The sequence below is a fragment of the Symsagittifera roscoffensis genome, chromosome 6 (assembly GCF_963678635.1).
Source record: "Symsagittifera roscoffensis chromosome 6, txSymRosc1.1, whole genome shotgun sequence".
NCBI classification, from domain to species: domain Eukaryota; kingdom Metazoa; phylum Xenacoelomorpha; order Acoela; family Convolutidae; genus Symsagittifera; species Symsagittifera roscoffensis.
Window position 1 is genome coordinate 18287124 of NC_087067.1, and position 21822 is coordinate 18308945.

General features: G+C 41.5%; 1 protein-coding gene and 12 non-coding genes across 13 annotated transcripts in view; 1 reads left to right on the forward strand and 12 right to left on the reverse strand.

Moving 5' to 3' along the window:
* LOC134848629 (3'-5' RNA helicase YTHDC2-like) overlaps positions 1-21822 on the forward strand; it is a 139817-nt gene that overhangs the window by 29525 nt on the left and 88470 nt on the right. The gene's annotated exons all lie outside the window — the stretch shown is intronic.
* Positions 9026-9107, reverse strand: Trnal-aag (transfer RNA leucine (anticodon AAG)). Its single transcript has one exon. It is a non-coding gene; the product is annotated as a tRNA-Leu (tRNA).
* Trnal-aag (transfer RNA leucine (anticodon AAG)) lies at positions 9266-9347 on the reverse strand. The gene has a single exon. It is a non-coding gene; the product is annotated as a tRNA-Leu (tRNA).
* Trnal-cag (transfer RNA leucine (anticodon CAG)) lies at positions 9744-9825 on the reverse strand. The gene has a single exon. It is a non-coding gene; the product is annotated as a tRNA-Leu (tRNA).
* Positions 9984-10065, reverse strand: Trnal-aag (transfer RNA leucine (anticodon AAG)). Its single transcript has one exon. It is a non-coding gene; the product is annotated as a tRNA-Leu (tRNA).
* Trnal-aag (transfer RNA leucine (anticodon AAG)) lies at positions 10224-10305 on the reverse strand. Its single transcript has one exon. It is a non-coding gene; the product is annotated as a tRNA-Leu (tRNA).
* Trnal-cag (transfer RNA leucine (anticodon CAG)) lies at positions 10699-10780 on the reverse strand. The gene has a single exon. It is a non-coding gene; the product is annotated as a tRNA-Leu (tRNA).
* On the reverse strand, positions 10939-11020 carry Trnal-aag (transfer RNA leucine (anticodon AAG)). The gene has a single exon. It is a non-coding gene; the product is annotated as a tRNA-Leu (tRNA).
* Positions 11181-11262, reverse strand: Trnal-aag (transfer RNA leucine (anticodon AAG)). Its single transcript has one exon. It is a non-coding gene; the product is annotated as a tRNA-Leu (tRNA).
* Trnal-cag (transfer RNA leucine (anticodon CAG)) lies at positions 11656-11737 on the reverse strand. The gene has a single exon. It is a non-coding gene; the product is annotated as a tRNA-Leu (tRNA).
* Positions 11897-11978, reverse strand: Trnal-aag (transfer RNA leucine (anticodon AAG)). Its single transcript has one exon. It is a non-coding gene; the product is annotated as a tRNA-Leu (tRNA).
* Positions 13301-13382, reverse strand: Trnal-aag (transfer RNA leucine (anticodon AAG)). The gene has a single exon. It is a non-coding gene; the product is annotated as a tRNA-Leu (tRNA).
* Trnal-aag (transfer RNA leucine (anticodon AAG)) lies at positions 20945-21026 on the reverse strand. The gene has a single exon. It is a non-coding gene; the product is annotated as a tRNA-Leu (tRNA).

The following is a 21822-nucleotide window of genomic DNA, read 5'->3' on the forward strand; positions in this document are numbered from 1 at the left end:
GACTCCCTGTTGTGAGCAACGCTCGCACTGCCCTAGAGTCCAACTTGGGATCCTTCTCTCTCAAGTAGTCCGCGTAGATGTCTAGGTGTACTAGCGTGATCTCCGACGGCTCGCTCAACTTTTTCACCACTTGATGGCCCGCGACCGATATGATCGACCTTGTTTTCGTCCCTTCTCGTGTCATACCGAAGGTCTTCCGCTAGATGACATTCAACTTTAGACCCTGCTTCTTGGGTTTCTGGTTGTCCTCTTCTTTCACTGTTTTTCCTAGAATGTTAAGTTTCTCACGCCGCTTTGTGTTCTCTAATTCTGACCTTACCCATTGCTCAACCTCTTTGGTGGCCAATTCTTGCTGAACATTCTGTAATGCGGTCCGTGCCGCTAGGCCATAATCCACTTTGAGCGCACCGGCTGACTCTGCCTCCAGGCTCGAGGCAATCGCCTCATCAGGTAAGGTTTTCACCTTCTTGGTTGTGAAGGTGCCTGTTGTCACCTCTTTCTTCCGTGACTCGGCCTCATTCATCAGGCGGGCTCGACTTGCCTTGACCCCCGAAATGGCGGGGATGCTTCGCATCCAATACTGCATCCCAGAATTGAGTGCAATCCGACTTGAAATGTCCCTCCAAGTTGCAGAAGAAGCATCTCGGTCCATATCTCAATGAGTCCTCTCACATACTCTTCCTGGTCCTCATCGGTCGCATCAACGTCGTCAAGAAAATAGCCTATTGTTTTCATGTTTTGTTTCTAAGCAGAACAGGCGGAAACATGGTGGTCTATCGAACCACAATTCGCACATGACCTCCTCTTGTCCATGTCGTCACGAGGTCTATACCAACTGGAGTTCGCGCCAGTGTTTGTTCCGCTGTAGTTGCCATAATTGCTGTAACGATTTTGCGCCCTTGGTTTTATGAGCAAGTACTTACGCGACTTCATACGCAAATCATCGGGCGTGGGCACCTGGTCCAGCGATCGGGTGAAGTGTGTGGTCAACATGGTTTTTAGCTCATCACTTTTTACTCCATCCATGAACTTTGAGGCGATGGCCAAGTTTTGCTCCGATATCTTCTCGTCGGGGTTGCTCCTCCTTTTGAGTAACTCAAGGTCATCCAAAAATTTGTCTACGGATTTGTCATCTCTTTGAAGCCTCTTTTCAAACTTCACCATAGCTTGATGCCCCTGTACACCAGAGCCGAAACGATTCAGCAAGATGTCGAATATCCTGCTAGCGCTGTCTCGTTCATTAGTCCTTTTTGCCATTACACACTTTAGGGCGGTACCCCCTAGGTTGCTTGTCACTGCGCTGCATTCCTGTTTCCTGGAGAGATTCTCTTCCTCAAAATGTAACTTCATCACCTCTATCCAGGTATCGATGCAGCCATCTGATTTGTCCTTGTATGACTTCGGCTTTTTGAGTGTCCTTCTTGACTTCTCTCCTCTCTCGGTTGATTTCGAAAGTTTGGTGATGAACTTTTCAGGAGATCTATTCAAGGCCTCAAACATTGAGGCGTACATCGTTGTGTTCTGCGAGACGGTAGTCAGGTCTGGTACTGATCTGACTTGTGGCATAGTGGGCAACCGTGTCCCCGAGGTGGCATCCGCCTCCGAAGGAACTAGGTCCGTCCAACCCGGCCTCGACGGGGCTGCCCTGGGTCTCCCTATGATTTGACTCAAAATTTGTTCTTGGCCTCGGCTGGGCCCCAGCTTAGCTGCGGGCTCCGTCTCCATCAGTCGCCTGGCGTGAGTCCTCTCTTGGGGAAGGACGCTTCTCCCGATTGCTACCCTTTAAGATCTCGTCTAGCTTCCGCATCATCAGGTCAGTTTTGGCATCTAATCTTTTCTCCAGGCTGGTCATCGTATGAGCATAGGTATCGTCGTGATCGTGCAACAATCGCTCGATCTCTCTCGTCATCCTAATGTCTCTTTCTTCTGACTCCTTGGCTGCTAGAGCCAAGCTCTCGGCTAAGCATTGATCGGTGATCCGAATCAATTGGGCCTGATCGGTTCTCGCTTGTGACTTCACATCCGTTAGCTCATCTCGCAACTTCTCTTGACCTTGCTGAGCCCTCTCTTCGACTCGATTTATTCTCTTGGTCATGTCCCGTCGCAGCCCTTCCAGGCCTGTCATCACACCGGCAACATGTCACTCAAGTCGCTAGCCGTTCCCAGCATTGGTGTAAGACCCAGAGACGATGACGTCAATTGAGGTTGCAGCCTGGTACTCGACGATGCACCACCCTTCTATGTGCCCATCGAAATCCTCAGCTTGTCGTATGTCGACGACGCTCCCATCGTTATTCCGTCTGACATTGGTCTAGTTGGCGAGTCCGACAACGCTTTCTTGCTCTTCTCCTGTCTCGGGCTAGATGTGAAGTCCATGTCTGAGTGCATGAGCCCCAGACCGTCATATCCAGAAGACAATCCATCAGTTCGGAGCGACCTCATGCGCTCATCGTACATCGTCTTGAAGCTTCTATTCGCTTTTGAACTTGGTTGCTCCTCCCTCGGGCTTATGCTCGACATCATCGCATTCTTGCCCTGTTTGGCTAGAGAGGATTGTTTCTTTCTCCACCTGTTGCTCTTGGTCTCAGACTTTGAGGTTCCCTTGAACATTAGTTCCTTTCGTATTCCGACCTCGGAACGCTCCGAGGTCCCTCGAGTTTCCTCGGCTTCTTCCGGCTCAAGTTCCTCGCCAGGCTCTTCCGGGTCCTCGTGATGCTGGTGGTAGGGTCGGGTCAGCGTTTGCTCCCCCTCCTCGAAGGGGTCCGCTGGTGTGTCGCTCGCCGGTCCGGCCTCAGCACTTCGCCCTTCATCACCATTGAGGTTCTTCTCGCTTCTCAGAATCATTCCGCTCACTGAAAAACAAGCTTGACCTCTAGTCGTTGCTTCGTCAGCAAAAACGTTGGAAACGCTGCTAATCTTGGACCGGCTACGCCGTGTTTTAAACTTTCGCGTGGTTCCCGTGCTCAGCCTGGGAATCTTAGTTGTTACTCCTAACGAGTCTCTATGTTGTATGTCTTGTGATTGATAATAATTTTTATACAAATTGACGACAATGCGCAAGTGCCGCAAAATTCCTAAACAAACTTGCCTAAGCCGTGTTTTTCTATCTTTTGAAATATCAAAATATCCTTTCAATCTCTCAGAGATCCTATCAGCGACTCAGCTCACGTTACACGAAGGGCCTGCTTAGTGTTAAGATATTACTAACTCCACCCAGTCACCTGGTATAACAATATCACAAATTTTTACAGGATATTATAACTAACACACAAAACACGATTGATAACTAGATAAGAATACCCTACAGATGACAGCGATCTTTTTGTTCAGTATCACTTTACCGCTACAGACGTATCAAATCACTGCCTCGTTTAAGATCAAACAATATTTTATAAAAGAGCTGTAATGGTCTCAGTAACAGATAATTAAAACCTAGTCTTAAAAAAAGACTTCCCTCGATTGGAACGCTTCAAAAGAACAAAGCCTCGGACACTGTATTCTCAAGTGAGTGTGTTTTGTCTAATACACTCACCGAGGTCTTCTTTTAGGTGTCCTGCGATTGCCCGAGCTGTCCTACTAAGTAGCTCAAGGCAACCTCTGATCGAGAGTTTCTAAAGTCTATGAAAAAGCTCTCCCACACCCGGAGAGCTCCAAGTGCACGAGAGCAGGGAACAGCTTTTTCTTCTCAAGTGAGTGTGTCTTGCCTAATACACTCACCGATGTCTTCTTTTATATATTCCCGGATTGCCCGAGCTTTCCTATAAAGTAGCTCAAGAAAACCACACAACCAAAATAACAATCGAAAAAAAAAAATTGTTCGGGTTCCTCTGATAAACCCGATCTAGAATCCAAAGTTGATCGCGATTTTCCAGGTCAACTGGGCTCCTAAGTTCCCAATATGTACACCCCGTTAAGAGTTTACCTTCTATTCCGACCTTAAATGGATATTTAAGATGTTCAAACTGCCCCGGAGGGTACCTCTAAATCTTCACTAAGAAGGGTTGTTAAGACACTTAGCTTACTCCGGAGGGTTACCTCGGAAGGTACCTTAGTCACCTAAGTAACTTCGGAGGCTCCCCTTAAATTCACTAAGGAGGGTCAATAAGAGGCTTAACACGCTCCGGAGGGTTGCTTCGGAGGGTTCCTTCAAAATTTTTCAAGTCGCACTTAGAGGGGTCTCCAACTAGTCTGAGAAAGTGTCAAAACAAGCTGAATTCACTCTTGTGGGTTATCTTATCCCCCTAGGAGGGTTGCGTGAAAAATTTTCACTAAAGGGTCTTAGCTGGCTCCGCGGGTTCGCTTCGGAGGGTTCCCCAAAAATCACGAAAACAGATAAGTTCACCGCTCTAAAGCCTCCGATTGCAGTCTAACTTGGGTTGGCTGACTCGGTCAACCATCCCAGTAAGATAAAAAGCTGATTTTATTAAAATTTCTGCCGCTCGGAGTGTTCCTTGATATTTGGACCCTCCGAACTAACAAATTCTAAAAAAATTTTCTCTCCTGAAGTTATCAACCTGAAAACGGTTGTAATTCAGAAAAGTGGTCAAAAGCGTCGACTTATGGTACCAAAATTATTCCGATCGGTTGGTTAGTCTTTGAGAAATCACCAAAAACGCGTTCGTCAAGTTGGCCTTTTTTCACCACCTATATAGGTTCTCAGGGACTTCTCCCGCAACTCTTAGTGAAAGTGCCTAAAAATACTTGAAACGAGCTAGTAACCCCGTACGGCACAGGAATAACGCAAAAAACCGGATCAAATTTGGTTTGGAATCATAAATTTGGCCAAAAACTATCAAATTTCGACTATCCGTTTCCTTCCTTTTCCTATTTTTAAGTCCTTAGCTCTATCCACGGAGCTATTCGGAGGGTTACTCGAAAATTTTTCAGACAACCGAGCAGGTTATGCTAGCACGCTCCTAACACAAAAAAGTTTTTTACCGCTCTAACTCTGAAAACTCAAAAACTCGATCCTCAAAACATATTGACGAAAATCGTTAATTTTATTTTCGCTAACTTCTACTAAGTCTTTTTCTGCGCGGTTTCTTTAGTCAGGGGGATCGAACTACCTAGTAGCTCACTGTACAAAAGCTTCTTGCTGTTCAGAGAAGCTCGGATATCCAAAATTTTGGGGTTAAACAGTTTGGTCGAAAATCGGTATTTTTCGAAAAAATTGGGGTGTTTCTCGGGTCTAAATGGGAGATAGGTAAAATATAATGAAGATAATAACCTATTAGTAGTCGTTAATCAATATTACTATACCCTCCTTTGCACCAGATTATCCGAATTAAGACGCTTAACCCGGAAATTCGCAATCGATGGAGGGTGCAATCGGACCGATCCAATTGTGCCCCCCACCACTTAAGTTTTAATGAAATAGTACCCGAACGATACTAAAAGTGTATCAACGATACCCTACAGTCGTTGTGAATGTCGTCCCTGATGCCCTTTGCTGAGTCTGGAACACGTCTGTCAGCTTGCTACTCTACCCTCCTTTCACCGGCAATATTATCATTAACGTGCCTAAACACTCAAACTACACTCAAAGGAGGGTACCCAACCCACCAACAAAACGCTTGATCTCTCAATCAGTAATGATATAAATCAATCTGAAACAACAACATTAGTAAGGCCAGATCTCATCCCGTCTGGAAGCAATATTTAAACTGTCAGTTTACATTTTTTAGTTTTTGGTCTTTTTTCGGATTTTTTACTGTTTTTTGTACTTTTCTGTTTTCAAGTAAATTAATTTTTGGCTTTTTCTTGGTTATTTGCTATTTTTGTTCAGTTTTACGCTTTCTCTTTATTTCTTTTTGTTCTCGGGACTTTGGGATATGCGGGCTCATGACCTCCCACCTAACCCTCCGGCACCCGGAAATTTTTGGTCTTAACTAAGTTAAAAAGCTAAATAGTACCAGGCGGAGGGTCGGTACCTTCCGCCTAGTACCATAAAGGATATTAAAGCCTCTAGCTTAGGCATACGCCCGGAGCGGAGGGTTCGTCGCTGAAACGTTTGCTGGCATGATGGTCTTATGCCTTTGACAGGCCCATCCAAGAGCGCCATAAAAACGTCAATGTAACAATCGCCCAAATACTACGCAGTGTCGGAGCGTAGAAAAAGTAGCTATTGACGACTGGCCGGCGTCAGTTACCTAGATTCTACTCGTTTTTCACCGTCTCGACCTTTCCAGTTGATTTTCTGGTCTGTTTCGGGCTAAGTAAAAAGTTACTATTTTCAGGCCATCAGTCAAACGACTTTTAATCAGCTTCCGTTACATGCGAAGACAACCACGTAGCTGGGTCTCGCATCCCCAGACTACTTGATTGCTTTTAAGAACACAGCTCGAATTTTCTATTTTACTATGTTTTTGTGACAGTTCTATATTAAATCCATTGGAGATGGGTTGACCCTTCCCTCTTTCTAATTACTCATATTCTAAAATAACAAATAATACCGGTGTTAATTCAAACGTTCAGGACATCAGAGTAGCTAAAAAGTTAGTTTACTATAGTCTTTCGCTATTAATCAGTCTTTGGGGGCCAAGCCTCCGCTTGCGCGCTCTTCCAGTAATAACGTCGTTATTACTCTAACTTCGTGGCACCGCAGGGTACTGCTCCTTCCGTCTGCCCCACTAAAGCCTCCTTTCTGGCTAATTACTTCAGTTAAGTGTCTTATCGTGCGTGATCGTCACAATAAGAGGCTTCGCTTTTTCTTTCAATTTTCTCGACCGTCTGTCTCTCGCTAGTTCGGTTGTTTTTCTCTTTTTTCTCTATTTTCCTGCTAAACATGGCCGTTTTGCATTTCTCAGAAAAGTAACGTCGCAATTCGAATTTTTTAAAAATTTTTCTTCTGGAATAATCTAGCCTCCTTAACATCAATGTATGACGACTAAGATCTCTAATGTTGTTTTCGTGCTGCGACGGAAGGTTCCGCTGTGCAAATCCGGGGGAATCGCACAAATTTAGAGCATTAGACTTACAAACCCCAAGGATAGTTAGTCGTTGAATCTGAATAGCTATCAATGTATTGATTGGTGTAGAACTAAGCAGCCATTTTTGGTAAGTATTTCTGATGTGCTTACATTTCATCACTTCAGTCTAGATTAGAAAGTGAAGAGAAACTTCGATCTGGATGTTATGCAATTAGGAACTCGAATTTGATACCACGCATACCAAAAAAAGTGGAAGTGTCACATCGCTTTCGCCCCCTATGCCACCTCCTCGAAGTATTTTAGGCAATCATTTTGATCAAAAACTAATTTCATTTTGAGCCTCAATATAGTGTTTGTTGAGTTTCTTGATTGGGTAAACTTAATCCGCACAAGCAATCTGGAAAAGTTCGAGGTTCATATATCAAAATTCTCAATTGTTCCTGACAGGAGTGGGAATTGAACCCACTCATCCCAAGAAACTGCGGCCGACCTACAATGCCTTAGACCACTCGGCCATCCTACCAATGTCAAAAATCATCTCTATGCTTGCTATAACTTTCAAAACTTGGTCGAAGTAATATAGGCAATACAGAGAATTATTTTGCCTATTCTGCATTTTGAAAACGCTGTTGGTCATCTGAACTGCCAACACTTACAATTAACGTGATTGGCTATGGAGACCAAAATCTAAGAAAACCTCTTCCTCTGACAGCTGGGGGATTCGAACCCACGAATCCGTAGATACTGCGGCCTGAGGGCTGCGGCTTAGACCACTCGACTATGCTGCTTTTAAGTTTTGTGCTTAAATTTTTTAAATAATTTTCAATCCAGAGAATTTTTTTGTTCTGCATGTTGCAAAATCTTTTAGCCATTTGAATTGCCAATAGTCGCAATTAATTTGGTTGGCTAGGGAGACTAAAATAATATAAAACCTCTTTCTCTGACAGTTATGGGATTCGATACTTCGGCATGAACGCAGCGGCTTAGACCACTCGAACATGCTGCATTCAAATTTTATGCTTAAAATTTTCAATTAATTTTCACTCCAGAGAATATGTTTGTTTGTTCCGCATGTTGCAAATTCTTTTAGTCCTTTGAATTGCCAATAGTCACCATTAGTGTGGTTAGCTAGGGAGACTAAATTGTCAGAAAACCTTTTTCTTTGACAGGAGTTGGTTTCGAGCCTACGTATCCGAAGATACTGCTACCTAAACGCAGAGCCTTAAACCACTCGGCCTTCCTGCCTTTATAGCAGTCTTTCAAAAACTCTAAGCAATTTTCAATCAAGAGTTAATTTTGTTTATTCTGCGTGTTGCAAAATTTTTTGGGACTTTGAATTGCTAACTTTGGTTCGCTAGGGGTTTTTACATTCTCAAAAAATCCTTTTCCTTGACAGGAGTGGGTTCGAATTCACGCATCCGAAGATTCTGCGGCCTTAACGCAGCGCCTTAGACCACTCGGCCATCCTGCCTATATGGCTTATTCTTTAAAATTTTAAGTTCTTTTCAATCCAGAGAATATTTTTGTTTCTTCTGCATTTTGCAAACGTTGTTGGTCATCTGAACTGTCAAAACTTACAATTAGTGTGATTGGCGATGGAGGCTATAATCTCAGAAAACCTTTTTCGCCCATAGATGTGGGTTTCGAACCCAATAATCTGAATATATTGCTCTCTGAACGCAGTGGCTTAGACCACTCGAACATGCTGCTATCAAATTTTATGCTTAAAATTTTCAATTTATTTTCACTCCAGAGAAAATTTTCGGTTGTTCCGCATTTTGCAAAATCTTCTAGTCCTTTGAATTGCAATTAGTGTGGTTGGCTAGGGAGACTAAAATATCAGAAAGTTTTTTTTTTGATAGGAGTCTGATTCGAAACCACGCATCCGAAGATACTGCCACCTGAACGTAGCGCCTTAGACCACTCGGCCATCCTGCCGTTTCTGCAATCTTTCAAAAACTTCAAGTAATTTTAAATCCAGAGATTAGTTTTGTTTGTTCTGCTTGTTGCAAAATTTTTTGGGACTTCGAATTGCTAATACTTGCCATCAGTGTGGTTCGCTAGGGGTTACTCCAATCTCAAAAAATCCCTTTCTTTGACAGGAGTGTGATTCGAACACACGCATCCGAAGATACTGCGGACTTAACGCAGCGCCTTAGACCACTCGGCCATCCTGCCGTTACTTCAATCTTTCAAAAACTTTAAGTAATTTTCAGTCCAGATATTAGTTTTGTTTTTTCTACTTGTTGCAAAAATCTTTGGGACTTTGAATTGCTAATACTTGCAAACAGTGTGGTTCGCTAGGGGTTACTCCATTCTCAAAAAATCCCTTTCTTTGACAGGAGTGGGATTCGAACCCACGCATCCGAAGATACTGCGGCCTTAACGCAGCGCCTTAGACCACTCGGCCATCCTGCCTTTATGGCTTAACCATTAAAAATTAAAGTACTATTCAATCCAGATAAGATTTTTGTTTCTTCTGCGTTTTGCAAATGTTGTTGGTCATCTGAACTGTCAAAACATACAATTAGTGTGCTTGGCGATGGAGGCTATAATCTCAGAAAACCTTTTTCGCCCATAGTTGTGGGTTTCGAACCCACTATTCTGGAGATATTGCTCCCTGAACGCAGTGGCTTAGACCACTCGAACATGCTGCTATCTAATTTTATGCTTAAGTTTTTCAATTAATTTTTACTCCAGAGAAAAATTTTGTTTGTTCCGCATTTTGCAAAATCTTCTAGTCCTTTGACTTGCCAATAGTCGCAACTAGTGTGGTTGGCTAGGGAGACTAAAATATCAGAAAATTTTTTTCTTTGACAGGAGTGGGATTCGAACCCACGCATCCGAAGATACTACGACCTGAACGCAGCGCCTTAGACCACTCGGCCATCCTGCCGTTACTTCAATCTTTCAAAAACCTTAAGTATTTTTCAGTCCAGAGATTAGTTTTGTTTATTCTGCTTGTTGCAAAAGTTTTTGGGACTTTGAATTGCTAATACTTGCAATCAGTGTGGTTCGCTAGGGGTTACTCCATTCTCAAAAAATCCCTTTCTTTGACAGGAGTGGGATTCGAACCCACGCATCCGAAGATTCTGCGGCCTTAACGCAGCGCCTTAGACCACTCGGCCATCCTGCCGTTACTTCAATCTTTCAAAAACTTTAAGTAATTTTCAGTCCAGATATTAGTTTTGTTTTTTCTACTTGTTGCAAAAATCTTTGGGACTTTGAATTGCTAATACTTGCAAACAGTGTGGTTCGCTAGGGGTTACTCCATTCTCAAAAAATCCCTTTCTTTGACAGGAGTGGGATTCGAACCCACGCATCCGAAGATACTGCGGCCTTAACGCAGCGCCATACACCACTCGGCCATCCTGCCTATATGGCTTAATCATTAAAATTTGAAGTACTTTTCAATCCAGATAATATTTTTGTTTCTTCTGCATTTTGCAAACGTTTTTGGTCATCTGAACTGTCAAAACATACAATTAGTGTGATTGGCGATGGAGGCTATAATCTCAGAAAACCTTCTCCCATAGATGTAAGATTCGAACCCACTAATCTGAAGATATTGCTCCCTGAACGCAGTGGTTTAGACCACTCGAACATGCTGCTATCTAATTTTATGCTTAAAATTTTCAATTATATTTCACTCCAGAGAAAATTTTCGTTTGTTCCGCATTTTGCAAAATCTTCTAGTACTTTGACTTGACAATAGTCGCAATTAGTGTGGTTGGCTAGGGAGACTAAAATATCAGAAAATTTTTTTCTTTGACAGGAGTGGGATTCGAACCCACGCATCCGAAGATACTACGACCTGGACGCAGCGCCTTAGACTACTCGGCCATCCTGCCGTTACTGCAATCTTTCAAAAACTTTAAGTATTTTTCAGTCCAGAGATTAGTTTTAGTTATTCTACTTGTTGCAAAAATTTTTGGGACTTTGAATTGCTAATACTTGCAATCAGTGTGGTTCGCTAGGGGTTACTATATTCTCAAAAAATCCTTTTCTTTGACAGGAGTGGGATTCGAACCCACGCATCCGAAGTTTCTGCGGCCTTAACGCATCGCCTTAGACCACTCGGCCATCCTGGCGTTACTTCAATCTTTCAAAAACTTTAAGTAATTTTCAGTCCAGAGATTAGTTTTAGTTATTCTACTTGGTGCAAAAATCTTTGGGACTTTGAATTGCTAATACTTGCAAACAGTGTGGTTCGCTAGGGGTTACTCCATTCTCAAAAAAATTCCCTTTCTTTGACAGGAGTGGGATTCGAACCCACGCATCCGAAGATACTGCGGCCTTAACGCAGCGCCTTAGACCACTCGCCCATCCTGCCTATTTGGCTTAATCATTAAAGTTATGAGTACTTTTCAATCCAGATAATTTTTTTGTTTCTGCATTTTGCAAACGTTGTTGGTCATCTGAACTGTCAAAACAAACAATTAGTGTGATTGGCGATGGAGGCTATAATCTCAGAGAACCGTTTTCTCCCATAGATGTAGGATTCGAACCCACTAATCTGAAGATATTGCTCCCTGAACGCAATGGCTTAGACCACTCGAACATGCTGCTATCTAATTTTATGCCTAAAAATTTCAATTAATTTTCACTCCAGAGAAAATTTTCGTTTGTTCCGCGTTTTGCAAAATTTTCTAGTCCTTTGACTTGCCAATAGTCGCAATTAGTGTGGTTGGCTAGGGAGACTAAAATATCAGAAAAGTTTTTTCTTTGACAGGAGTGGGTTTCGAACCCACGCATCCGAAGATACTGCGATCTGAACGCAGCGCCTTAGACTACTGGGCCATCCTGGCGTTACTTCAATCTTTCAGAAACTTTAAGTAATTTTCAGTCCAGAGATTAGTTTTGTTTTTCTACTTGGTGCAAAAATCTTTGGGACTTTGAATTGCTAATACTTGCAAACAGTGTGGTTCGCTAGGGGTTACTCCATTCTCAAAAAAATTCCCATTCTTTGACAGGAGTGGGATTCGAACCCACGCATCCGAAGATACTGCGGCCTTAACGCAGCGCCTTAGACCACTCGGCCATCCTGCCTATATGGCTTATTCATTAAAATTATAATTACTTTTCAATCCAGATAATTTTTTTGTTTCTTCTGCATTTTGCAAACGTTGTTGGTCATCTGAACTGTCAAAACAAACAATTAGTGTGATTGGCGATGGAGGCTATAATCTCAGAGAACCGTTTTCTCCCATAGATGTAGGATTCGAACCCACTAATCTGAAGATATTGCTCCCTGAACGCAATGGCTTAGACCACTCGAACATGCTGCTATCTAATTTTATGCCTAAAATTTTCAATTAATTTTCACTCCAGAGAAACTTTTCGTTTGTTCCGCGTTTTGCAAAATTTTCTAGTCCTTTGACTTGCCAATAGTCGCAATTAGTGTGGTTGGCTAGGGAGACTAAAATATCAGAAAAGTTTTTTCTTTGACAGGAGTGGGTTTCGAACCCACGCATCCGAAGATACTGCGATCTGAACGCAGCGCATTAGACTACTGGGCCATCCTGCCGTTACTTCAACTTTCAAAAACTTTAAGTAATTTTCAGTCCAGAGATTAGTTTTGTTTATTCTGCTTGTTGCAAAAATCTTTGGGGCTTTGAATTGTGTGGTTCGCTAGGGGTTACTCCATTCTCAAAAAATCCCTTTCTTTGACAGGCGTGGGATTCGAATCCACGCATCTGAAGATACTGCGGCCTTATCGCAGCGCCTTAGACCACTCGGCCATCCTGCCTATATGGCTTAATCATTAAAATTTTAAGTAATTTTCAATCCAGATAATATTTTTGTTTCTTCTGCATTTTGCAAAATGTTGTTGGTCATCTGAACTGTCAAAACATACAATTAGTGTGATTGGCGATGGAGGCTATAATCTCAGAAAACCTTTTTCTCCCATAGATGTAGGATTTGAACCCACTATTCTGAAGGTATTGCTCCCTGAACGCAGTGGCTTAGACCACTCGAACAAGCTGCTATCTAATTTTATGCTTAAAATTTTAAATTAATTTTCACTCCAGAGAAAATTTTTGTTTGTTCCGCATTTTGCAAAATCTTCTAGTCTTTTGATGTGCCAATAGTCGCAATTAGTGCGGTTGGCTAGGGAGACTAAAATATCATAAAATTTTTTTCTTTGACATGAGTGGGGTTCGAACCCACGCATCCGAAGCTACTGCGACCTGAACGCAGCGCCTTAGACTACTCGGCCATCCTGCCGTTACTGCAATCTTTCAAAAACTTTTAGTAATTTTCACTCTAGAGATTAGTTTTGTTGCAAACATTTTTCGGACTTTGAATTGCTAATACTTGCAATCAGTGTGGTTCGCTAGGGGTTACCATTCTCAAAAAATACCTTTCTTTAACAGGAGTGGGATTCGAACCCACGCATCCGAAGATACTGCGGCCTTAACGCAGCGCCTTAGACCACTCGGCCATCCTGCCTTTATGGCTTAATCATTAATATTTTTGTTTCTTCTGCATTTTGCAAACGTTGTTGGTCATCTGAACTGTCAAAACATACAATTAGTGTGATTGGCGATGGATGCTATAATCTCAGAAAAATTTTTTTTCTGATAGATGTGGGATTCGAACCCGTTAATCTGAAGATACTGCTATCTGATTGCAGAGCCTTAGACCACTCGGCCATCCTGTCTTTATAGCAGTCTTTCAAAAACTTAAAGTAATTTTCAACCCAGAGATTAGTTTTGTTTATTCTGCTTGTTGCAAAAATTTTTGGGACTTTGAATTGCTAATACTTGCAATCAGTGTGGTTCGCTAAGGGTTACTCCATTCTCAAAAAATCCCTTTCTTTGACAGGAGTGGGATTCGTACCCACGCATCCGAAGATACTGCCGCCCTAACCAGTGCCTTAGACCACTTGGCCATCTTGCCTATATGCCTTATTCTTTAAAATTTTAATTACTTTCATTCCAGAGAATATTTTTGTTTCTTCTGCATTTTGCAAACTTTGTTGGTCATCTGAACTGTCAAAACTTACAATTAGTGTGATTGGCGATGGAGGCTATAATCTCAGAAACCTTTTTCTCCCATAGAAGTGGGATTCGAACGCACTAATCTGAAGATATCGCTCCCAGAACGCAGTGGCTTAGACCACTCGAACATGCTGCTATCAAGTTTTATGCTTAAATTTTTCAATTAATTTTCACTCCAGAGAAAATTTTCGTTTGTTCCGCATTTTGCAAAATCTTCTAGTCCTTGGAATTCCCAATAGTCGCAATTAGTGTGGTTGGCTAGGGAGACTAAAATATCGGAAAAATTTATTCTTTGATAGGAGTGGGATTCGTACCCACGCATACGAAGCTACTGCGTCCTGAACGGAGTGCCTTAGACCTTTCGGCCATCCTGCCTTTAAGTCGTAAGGCGTTAATTTTAAACTGGTTGTCAATCCAGAGAGTAATTTTTTCTGTTCTGCACGAACTTTGTTGGTCATCTCAACTGCCAAAATTTACCATTAGTGTGATTGGCTATGGAGGCTATAATCTCAGAAAACCTTTTTCGCTGACAGATGAGTGACTCGAACCCACAATTCCGAAGATTCTGCGGCCTTAACGCAGCGCGTTAGACCACTCGGCCATCCTGCCGTTAATGCAATCTTTCAAAAACTTTAAATAATTTTCAATCCAGAGATTAGTTTTGTTTATTCTGCTTGTTGCAAAAATTTTTGGGACTTTGAATTGCTAATACTTGCAATCAGTGTGGTTCGCTAAGGGTTACTCCATTCTCAAAAAATCCCTTTCTTTGACAGGAGTGGGATTCGTACCCACGCATCCGAAGATACTGCCGCCCTAACCAGTGCCTTAGACCACTTGGCCATCTTGCCTATATGCCTTATTCTTTAAAATTTTAATTACTTTCATTCCAGAGAATATTTTTGTTTCTTCTGCATTTTGCAAACTTTGTTGGTCATCTGAACTGTCAAAACTTACAATTAGTGTGATTGGCGATGGAGGCTATAATCTCAGAAACCTTTTTCTCCCATAGAAGTGGGATTCGAACGCACTTATCTGAAGATATCGCTCCCAGAACGCAGTGGCTTAGACCACTCGAACATGCTGCTATCAAGTTTTTTGCTTAAATTTTTCAACTAATTTTCACTCCAGAGAAAATTTTCGTTTGTTCCGCATTTTGCAAAATCTTCTAGTCCTTGGAATTCCCAATAGTCGCAATTAGTGTGGTTGGCTAGGGAGACTAAAATATCGGAAAAATTTATTCTTTGATAGGAGTGGGATTCGTACCCACGCATACGAAGCTACTGCGTCCTGAACGGAGTGCCTTAGACCTTTCGGCCATCCTGCCTTTAAGTCGTAAGGCGTTAATTTTAAACTGGTTTTCAATCCAGAGAGTAATTTTTTCTGTTCTGCACGAACTTTGTTGGTCATCTCAACTGCCAAAATTTACCATTAGTGTGATTGGCTATGGAGGCTATAATCTCAGAAAACCTTTTTCGCTGACAGATGAGTGACTCGAACCCACAATTCCGAAGATTCTGCGGCCTTAACGCAGCGCGTTAGACCACTTGGCCATCCTGCCTATTAAGCTTATTCTTCGAATTTTCAACCATTTTTCAATCGCGAGAAAATTTTTGTTTATTCTGCATTTTGCAAACATTGATGGTCATCTCAACTGTCAAAACTTACAATTAGTGTGGTTGGCTAGGGAGACTAAAATATGAGAAAATATACATTTCTTTAACAGGAGTGGGAATCGAACCCACGCATCCTAAGATTCTTCGACCTGAACACAGCGCTTTAGACCTTTCATCCATCCTGCCTTTACAGCTATCTTTCAAAAACTTAAAGTAATTTTCAATCCAGAGATTAGTTTTGCTTATTCTGCTTGCTGCAACAATTTTTGGGAGTTTGAATTGCTAATACTTGCAATCAGTGTGGTTCGCTAGGGGTTACTCCATTCTCAAAAATACCTTTCTTTGTCAGGAGTGGGATTCGAACCCACGCATCCGAAGATACTGCGCCCTTTACGCAGCGCCTTACACCACTCGTCCATCCTTCCTTATTGCTGATTCTTTAAAACTTTAAGTACTTTTCAATCCAGAGAATATTTTTGTTTCTTCTGCATTTTGCAAACGTTGTTGGTCATCTGAACTGTCAAAACGGTTTCTTTAGTCAGGGGGATCGAACGACCTAGTAGCTCACTGTACAAAAGCTTCTTGCTGTTCAGAGAAGCTCGGATATCCAAAATTTTGGGGTTTAACAGTTTGTTCGAAAATCGGTATTTTTCGACAAAATTAGGGTGTTTCTCGGGTCTAAATGGGCGATAGGTAAAATATAATCAAAATAAAAACCTATTATTAGTCGTTAATCAATTTTACTATTCCCTCCTTTGCAGCAGATTATCCGAATTAAGACGCTTAACCCGGAAATTCGCAATCGATGGAGGGTGCAATCGGACCGATCCAATTGTGCCCCCCACCACTTAAGTTTTAATGAAATAGTACCCGAACGATACTAAAAGTGTTTCAACGATACCCTACAGTCGTTGTGGATGTTGTCCCTGCTGCCCTCTGTTGAGTCTGGAACACGTCTGTCAGCTTGCCACTCTACCCTCCGTTCACCGGCAATATTATCATTAACGTGCTTAAACACTCAAACTGCACTCAAAGGAGGGTACCTAACCCACCAACAAAACACTTGATCTTTCAATCAGTAATGATATAAATCAATCTGAAACAACAACATTAGTAAGGCCAGATCTCATCCCGTCTGGAAACAATATTTAAACTGTCATTTTACATTTTCTACAGTTTTTGGTCTTTTTTCGGATTTTTTACTGTTTTTTGTACTTTTCTGTTTTCAAGTAAATTAGTTTTTGGCTTTTTCTTGGTTATATGCTATCATTGTTCGGTTTTACGCTTTCTCTTTATTTGTTTTTGGTCCCGGGACCTTGGGATAAGCGGGCTCATGACGTCCCACCTAACCCTCCGGCACCCGGAAATTTTTGGTCTTAACTAAGTTAAAAAGCTAATTAGTACCAGGCGGAGGGTCGGTACCTTCCGTCTAGTACCATAAAGGACATTAGGGTCTCTAGTTTAGGCATACGCCCGGAGCAGAGGGTTCGTCGCTGAAACGTTTGCTGGCATGATGGTCTTATGCCTTTGACAGGCCCATCCAAGAGCGCCATAAAAACGTCAATGTAACAATCGCCCAAATACTACGCAGTGTCGGAGCGTAGAAAAAGTAGCTATTGACGACTGGCCGGCGTCAGTTACCTAGATTCTACTCGTTTTTCACCGTCTCGACCTTGCCAGTTGATTTTCTGGTCTGTTTCGGGCTAAGTAAAAAGTTACTATTTTCAGGCCATCAGTCAAACGACTTTTAATCAGCTTCCGTTACATGCGAAGACAACCACGTAGCTGGGTCTCGGATCCCCAGACTACATGATTGCTTTTAAAAACACAGCTCGAATTTTCTTTTTTACTATGTTTTTAGTGACAGTTCTATATTAAATCGATTGGAGTTGGGTTGACCCTTTCCCCTTTCTAGCTACTCATATTCTAAAATAACAAATAATACCGGTGTTAATTCAAACGTTCAGGACATCAGAGTAGCTAAAAAGTTAGTTTACTATAGTCTTTCGCTATACATCAGTCTCTGGAGGCAAAGCCTCCGCTTCCGCGCTCTTTCAGTAATAACGTCGTTATTACTCTAACTTCGTGGCACCGGAGGGTACTGCTCCTTCCGTCTGCCCCACTAAAGCCTTCTTCTGGCTTATTACTTCAGTTAAGTGTCTTATCGTGCGTGATTGTCACGATAAGACGCTTCGCTTTTTCTGTCAATTTTCTCGACCGTCTGTCTCTCGCTAATTCGGTTGTTGTTGCCTTTTTTCTCTATTTTCCGGCTAAACATGGCCGTTTTGCATTTCTCAGAAATGTAACGTCGCAATTCGAACTTTTCTAAAAATTTTGTACTAGATTAATCTAGCCTCCTTCACATCAATGTATGACGACTAAGGTCTCTAATGTTGTTTTCGTGCTGCGACGGAAGGTTCCGCTGTGCAAATCCGGGGGAATGGCACAAATTTAGAGCATTAGACTTACAAACCCCAAGGATAGTTAGTCGTTGAATCTGAATAGCTATCAATGTATTGATTGGTGCTGATCTAAACAGCCATTTTTGGCAAGTAATTCTGATGTGCTTACAACTTATCACTTCAGTCTAGATTAGAAAGTGAAGAGTAACTTCTATTTGGAAGTTATGAATTAGGAACGGGGATTTCAAACCACGCATATCAAAAAAGTCGAAATGTCACATCGCTTTCGCCCCCTCTGCCACTTAGTCGAAGTAATATAGGCAATACAGAGAATAATTTTGTCTATTCTGCATTTTAAAGACGTTGTTGGTCATCTGAACTGCGAAAACTTACAATTAACGTGATTGGCTATGGAGACTAAAATCTCAGAAAACCTCTTCCTCTGACAGCTGGGGGATTCGAACCCACGAATCCGTAGAAACTGCGGCCTGAGGGCTGCGGCTTAGACCACCCGACTATGCTGCTTTTAAGTTTTGTGCTTCAATTTTTTAATTTATTTTCAATCCAGAGAATTTTTTAGCCTTTTCTTTTGTGCAAAATTTTTTAGCCCTTTGAATCGCCAATAGTCGCAATTACTTTGGTTGGCTAGGGAGACTAAAATAATATAAAACCTCTTTCTCTGACAGATATGGGATTCGATACTTCGGCATGAACGCAGCTGCTTAGACCACTCGACCATGCTGCTTTCAACTTTTATCTTAAAGTTTTGAATTAATTTTCGATTCAGAGAAAATTTTTGTTTGTTTTGCAAGTTGCAAGAAATTTTAGTCCTTTGAATTACCAATATTCGCCATTAGTGTGGCTGGCTAGGGAGAATAAAATATCAGAAAACTTTATTCTTTGACAGGAGTGGGTTGCGAACCCACGTATCCGAAGATACTGCTACCTGAACGCATAGCCTTAGACCACTCGGCCTTCCTGCCTTTATAGCAATTTTTCAAAAACTTTAAGTAGTTTTCAATCCAGAGTTTAGTTTTGTTTATTCTGCTTGTTGCAAAATTTTTTGGGACTTTGAATTGCTAATACTTGCAATCAGTGTGGATCGCTAGGGGTTACTCCATTCTCAAAAAATCTCTTCCTTTGACAGGAGTTGGGTTCGAACCCAGGCATTCGAAGATACTGCGGCCTTAACGCAGCGCCTTAGACCACTCGGCCATCCTGCCTATATGTCTTATTCTTTAAAATTTGAAGAACTTTTTCAATCCAGAGATTATTTTTGTTTCTTCTGCATTTTGCAAACGTTGTTGGTCATCTGAACTGTCAAAACATACAATTAGTGTGATTGGCGATGGAGGCTATAATCTCAGAAAACCTTTTTCTTCCGAAGATGTGGGATTCGAACCCACTAATCTGAAGATATTGCTCCCTGAACGCAGTGGCTTAGACCACTCGAACATGCTGCTATCAAGTTTTATGCTTAAAATTTTCAATTAATTTTCACTCCAGATAAAATTTTCGTTTGTTCCGCAATTGGCAAAATCTTCTAGTCCTTTGACTCGTAATAGTCGCGACCTAGCCAATAGTCGCAATTAGTGTGGTTGGCTAGGGAGACTAAAATATCAGAAAATTTTTTTGACAGGAGTGTGATTCGAACCCACGCATACGAAGATACTTCGACCTGAACGCAGCCCCTTTAACCACTCGGCCATTCTGCTTTCACAGTAATCTTTCAAAAACTTTAAGTAATTTTCAATCCAGAGATTAGTTTTGTTCATTCTGCTTGTTGCAAAAATTTTTGGGACTTTGAATTGCTAATACTTGCAATCAGTGTGGTTCGCTAGGGGTTACTCCATTCTCAAAAAATCCTTTTCTTTGACAGGAGTGGGATTCGAAACCAAGCATCCGAAGATACTGCCACCTTAACGGAGCGCCTTAGACCACACGGCCATCCTGCCGTTTCTGCAATTTTTCAAAATTTTTGAGTAATTTTCAGTCCAGAGATTAGTTTTGTTTATTTTGCTTGTTGCAAAATTTTTTGGGACTTTGAATTGCTAATACTTGCAATCAGTGTGGTTGGCTAGGGGGACTCAATTCTCAAAAAAAACCTCTCTTTGACAGGAGCGGGCTTAGAACCCACGAATCCAAAAATGCTCTAATTTTTTATTAGTTTTTAATCCGGAGATTTTTTGTTTATTCTGCAAATTGCAAAATCTTTTATTCTTTTGAATTGGCAATAGTTGCAACTAGTGTGGTTGATTAGGGAAACAAAAATATCATAAATTTTTTGTCCTTGACAGGAGTGGGATTCGAACCCAGGCATCCGAAGATACTGCGGCCTAAACGCCGCGCCCTAGACCACTCGGCCATCCTGCCTATACGGCTCTTCCTTTAAAATTTCAACTAGTTTTCAATCCAGAGATCATTTTTGTTTCTTCTGCATTTTGCAAGCGTTGCTGGTCATCTGAACTGCCAAAACTTACTATTAGTGTGATTGGCTCTGGAGGCTATAATCTCAGAAAATCTTTTTCTCTGACAGATGTGGGATTTAAACCTATTAATCTGAAGATATTGCTCCCTGAACGCAGCGGCTTAGACCACTCGAACATGCTGCTTTCAAATTTTACGCTTAAATTTTTCATTCCAGTGATTTTTTTTTTGTTCTGCATGTTCCAAAATCTTTTAGTTCTTTGAATTCCCAATAGTCGCAACTAGTGTGGTTGGCTAGGGAGTCTAAAATATCAGAAAACCTTTTTCTTTGACAGGAGTGTGATTCAAATCCACGCATCCGAAGATACTTCGACCTGAACGCAGCGCTTCAGACCACTCGGCCATCCTGCCTTTACAGTAATCTTTCAAAAACTTTAAGTAATTTTTAATCCAGAGATTAGGTTTGTTTATTCTGCTTGTTGCAAAAATGTTTGGGAGTTTGAACTGCTAATCTTTGCAATCAGTGTGGTTCGCTAGGGGTTACTCCATTCTCAAAAAATCCCTTTCTTTGACTGGAGTGGGATTCGAACCCACGCATCCGATGATACTGCGGCCTTAACGCAGCGCCTTAGACCACTCGGCCATCCGGCCTATATGTCTTAATCTGTAAAATTTTAAGTAATTTTCAATCCATAGATTTTTTTGTTTCTTCTGCATTTTGCAAACGTTGTTGGTCATCTGAACTGTCAAAACTTACAATTAGTGTAATTGGCGATGGAGGCTAGAATCTCCGAAAGCCTTTTTCTCCCATAATTGTGGGATTCGAACCCACTAATCTGAAGATATTGCTTCCTGAACGCAGTGGCTTAGACCACTCGAACAAGCTGCTTTCAAATTTTACGTTTAATTTTTTCAATTAATTTTCAATCCAGTGAATTTTTTTTGTTCTGCTTGTTCCAAAATCTTCTAGTCCTTTGAATTGCCATAGTCGCAATTAGTGTGGTTGGCTAGGGAGACTAAAATATCATGAAACTTTTTTCTTTGACATGAGTGTGATTCGAACCTACGCATCCGAATATACTGCGACCTGAACGCAGCGCCTTAGACCACTCGGCCATCCTGCCGTTAATGGAATCATTCAAAAACTTAAGTAATTTCCAGTCCAGAGATAAGTTTTGTTTATTCTGCTTGTTGCAAAAATTTTTGGGACTTTGAATTGCTAATACTTGCAATCAGTGTGGTTGGCTGGGCGGACTCAATTCTCAAAAAAAAACCCTTTCATTGACAGGAGCGGGCTTAGAACCCACAAATCCAAAAATGCTCTAATTTTTTTTAAATTAATTTTCAATCCGGAGATTTTTTGTTTATTCTTTAAATTACAAAATATTTTATTCCTTTGAATTGGCAATAGTTGCAACTAGTGTGGTTGATTAGAGAAACAAAAATA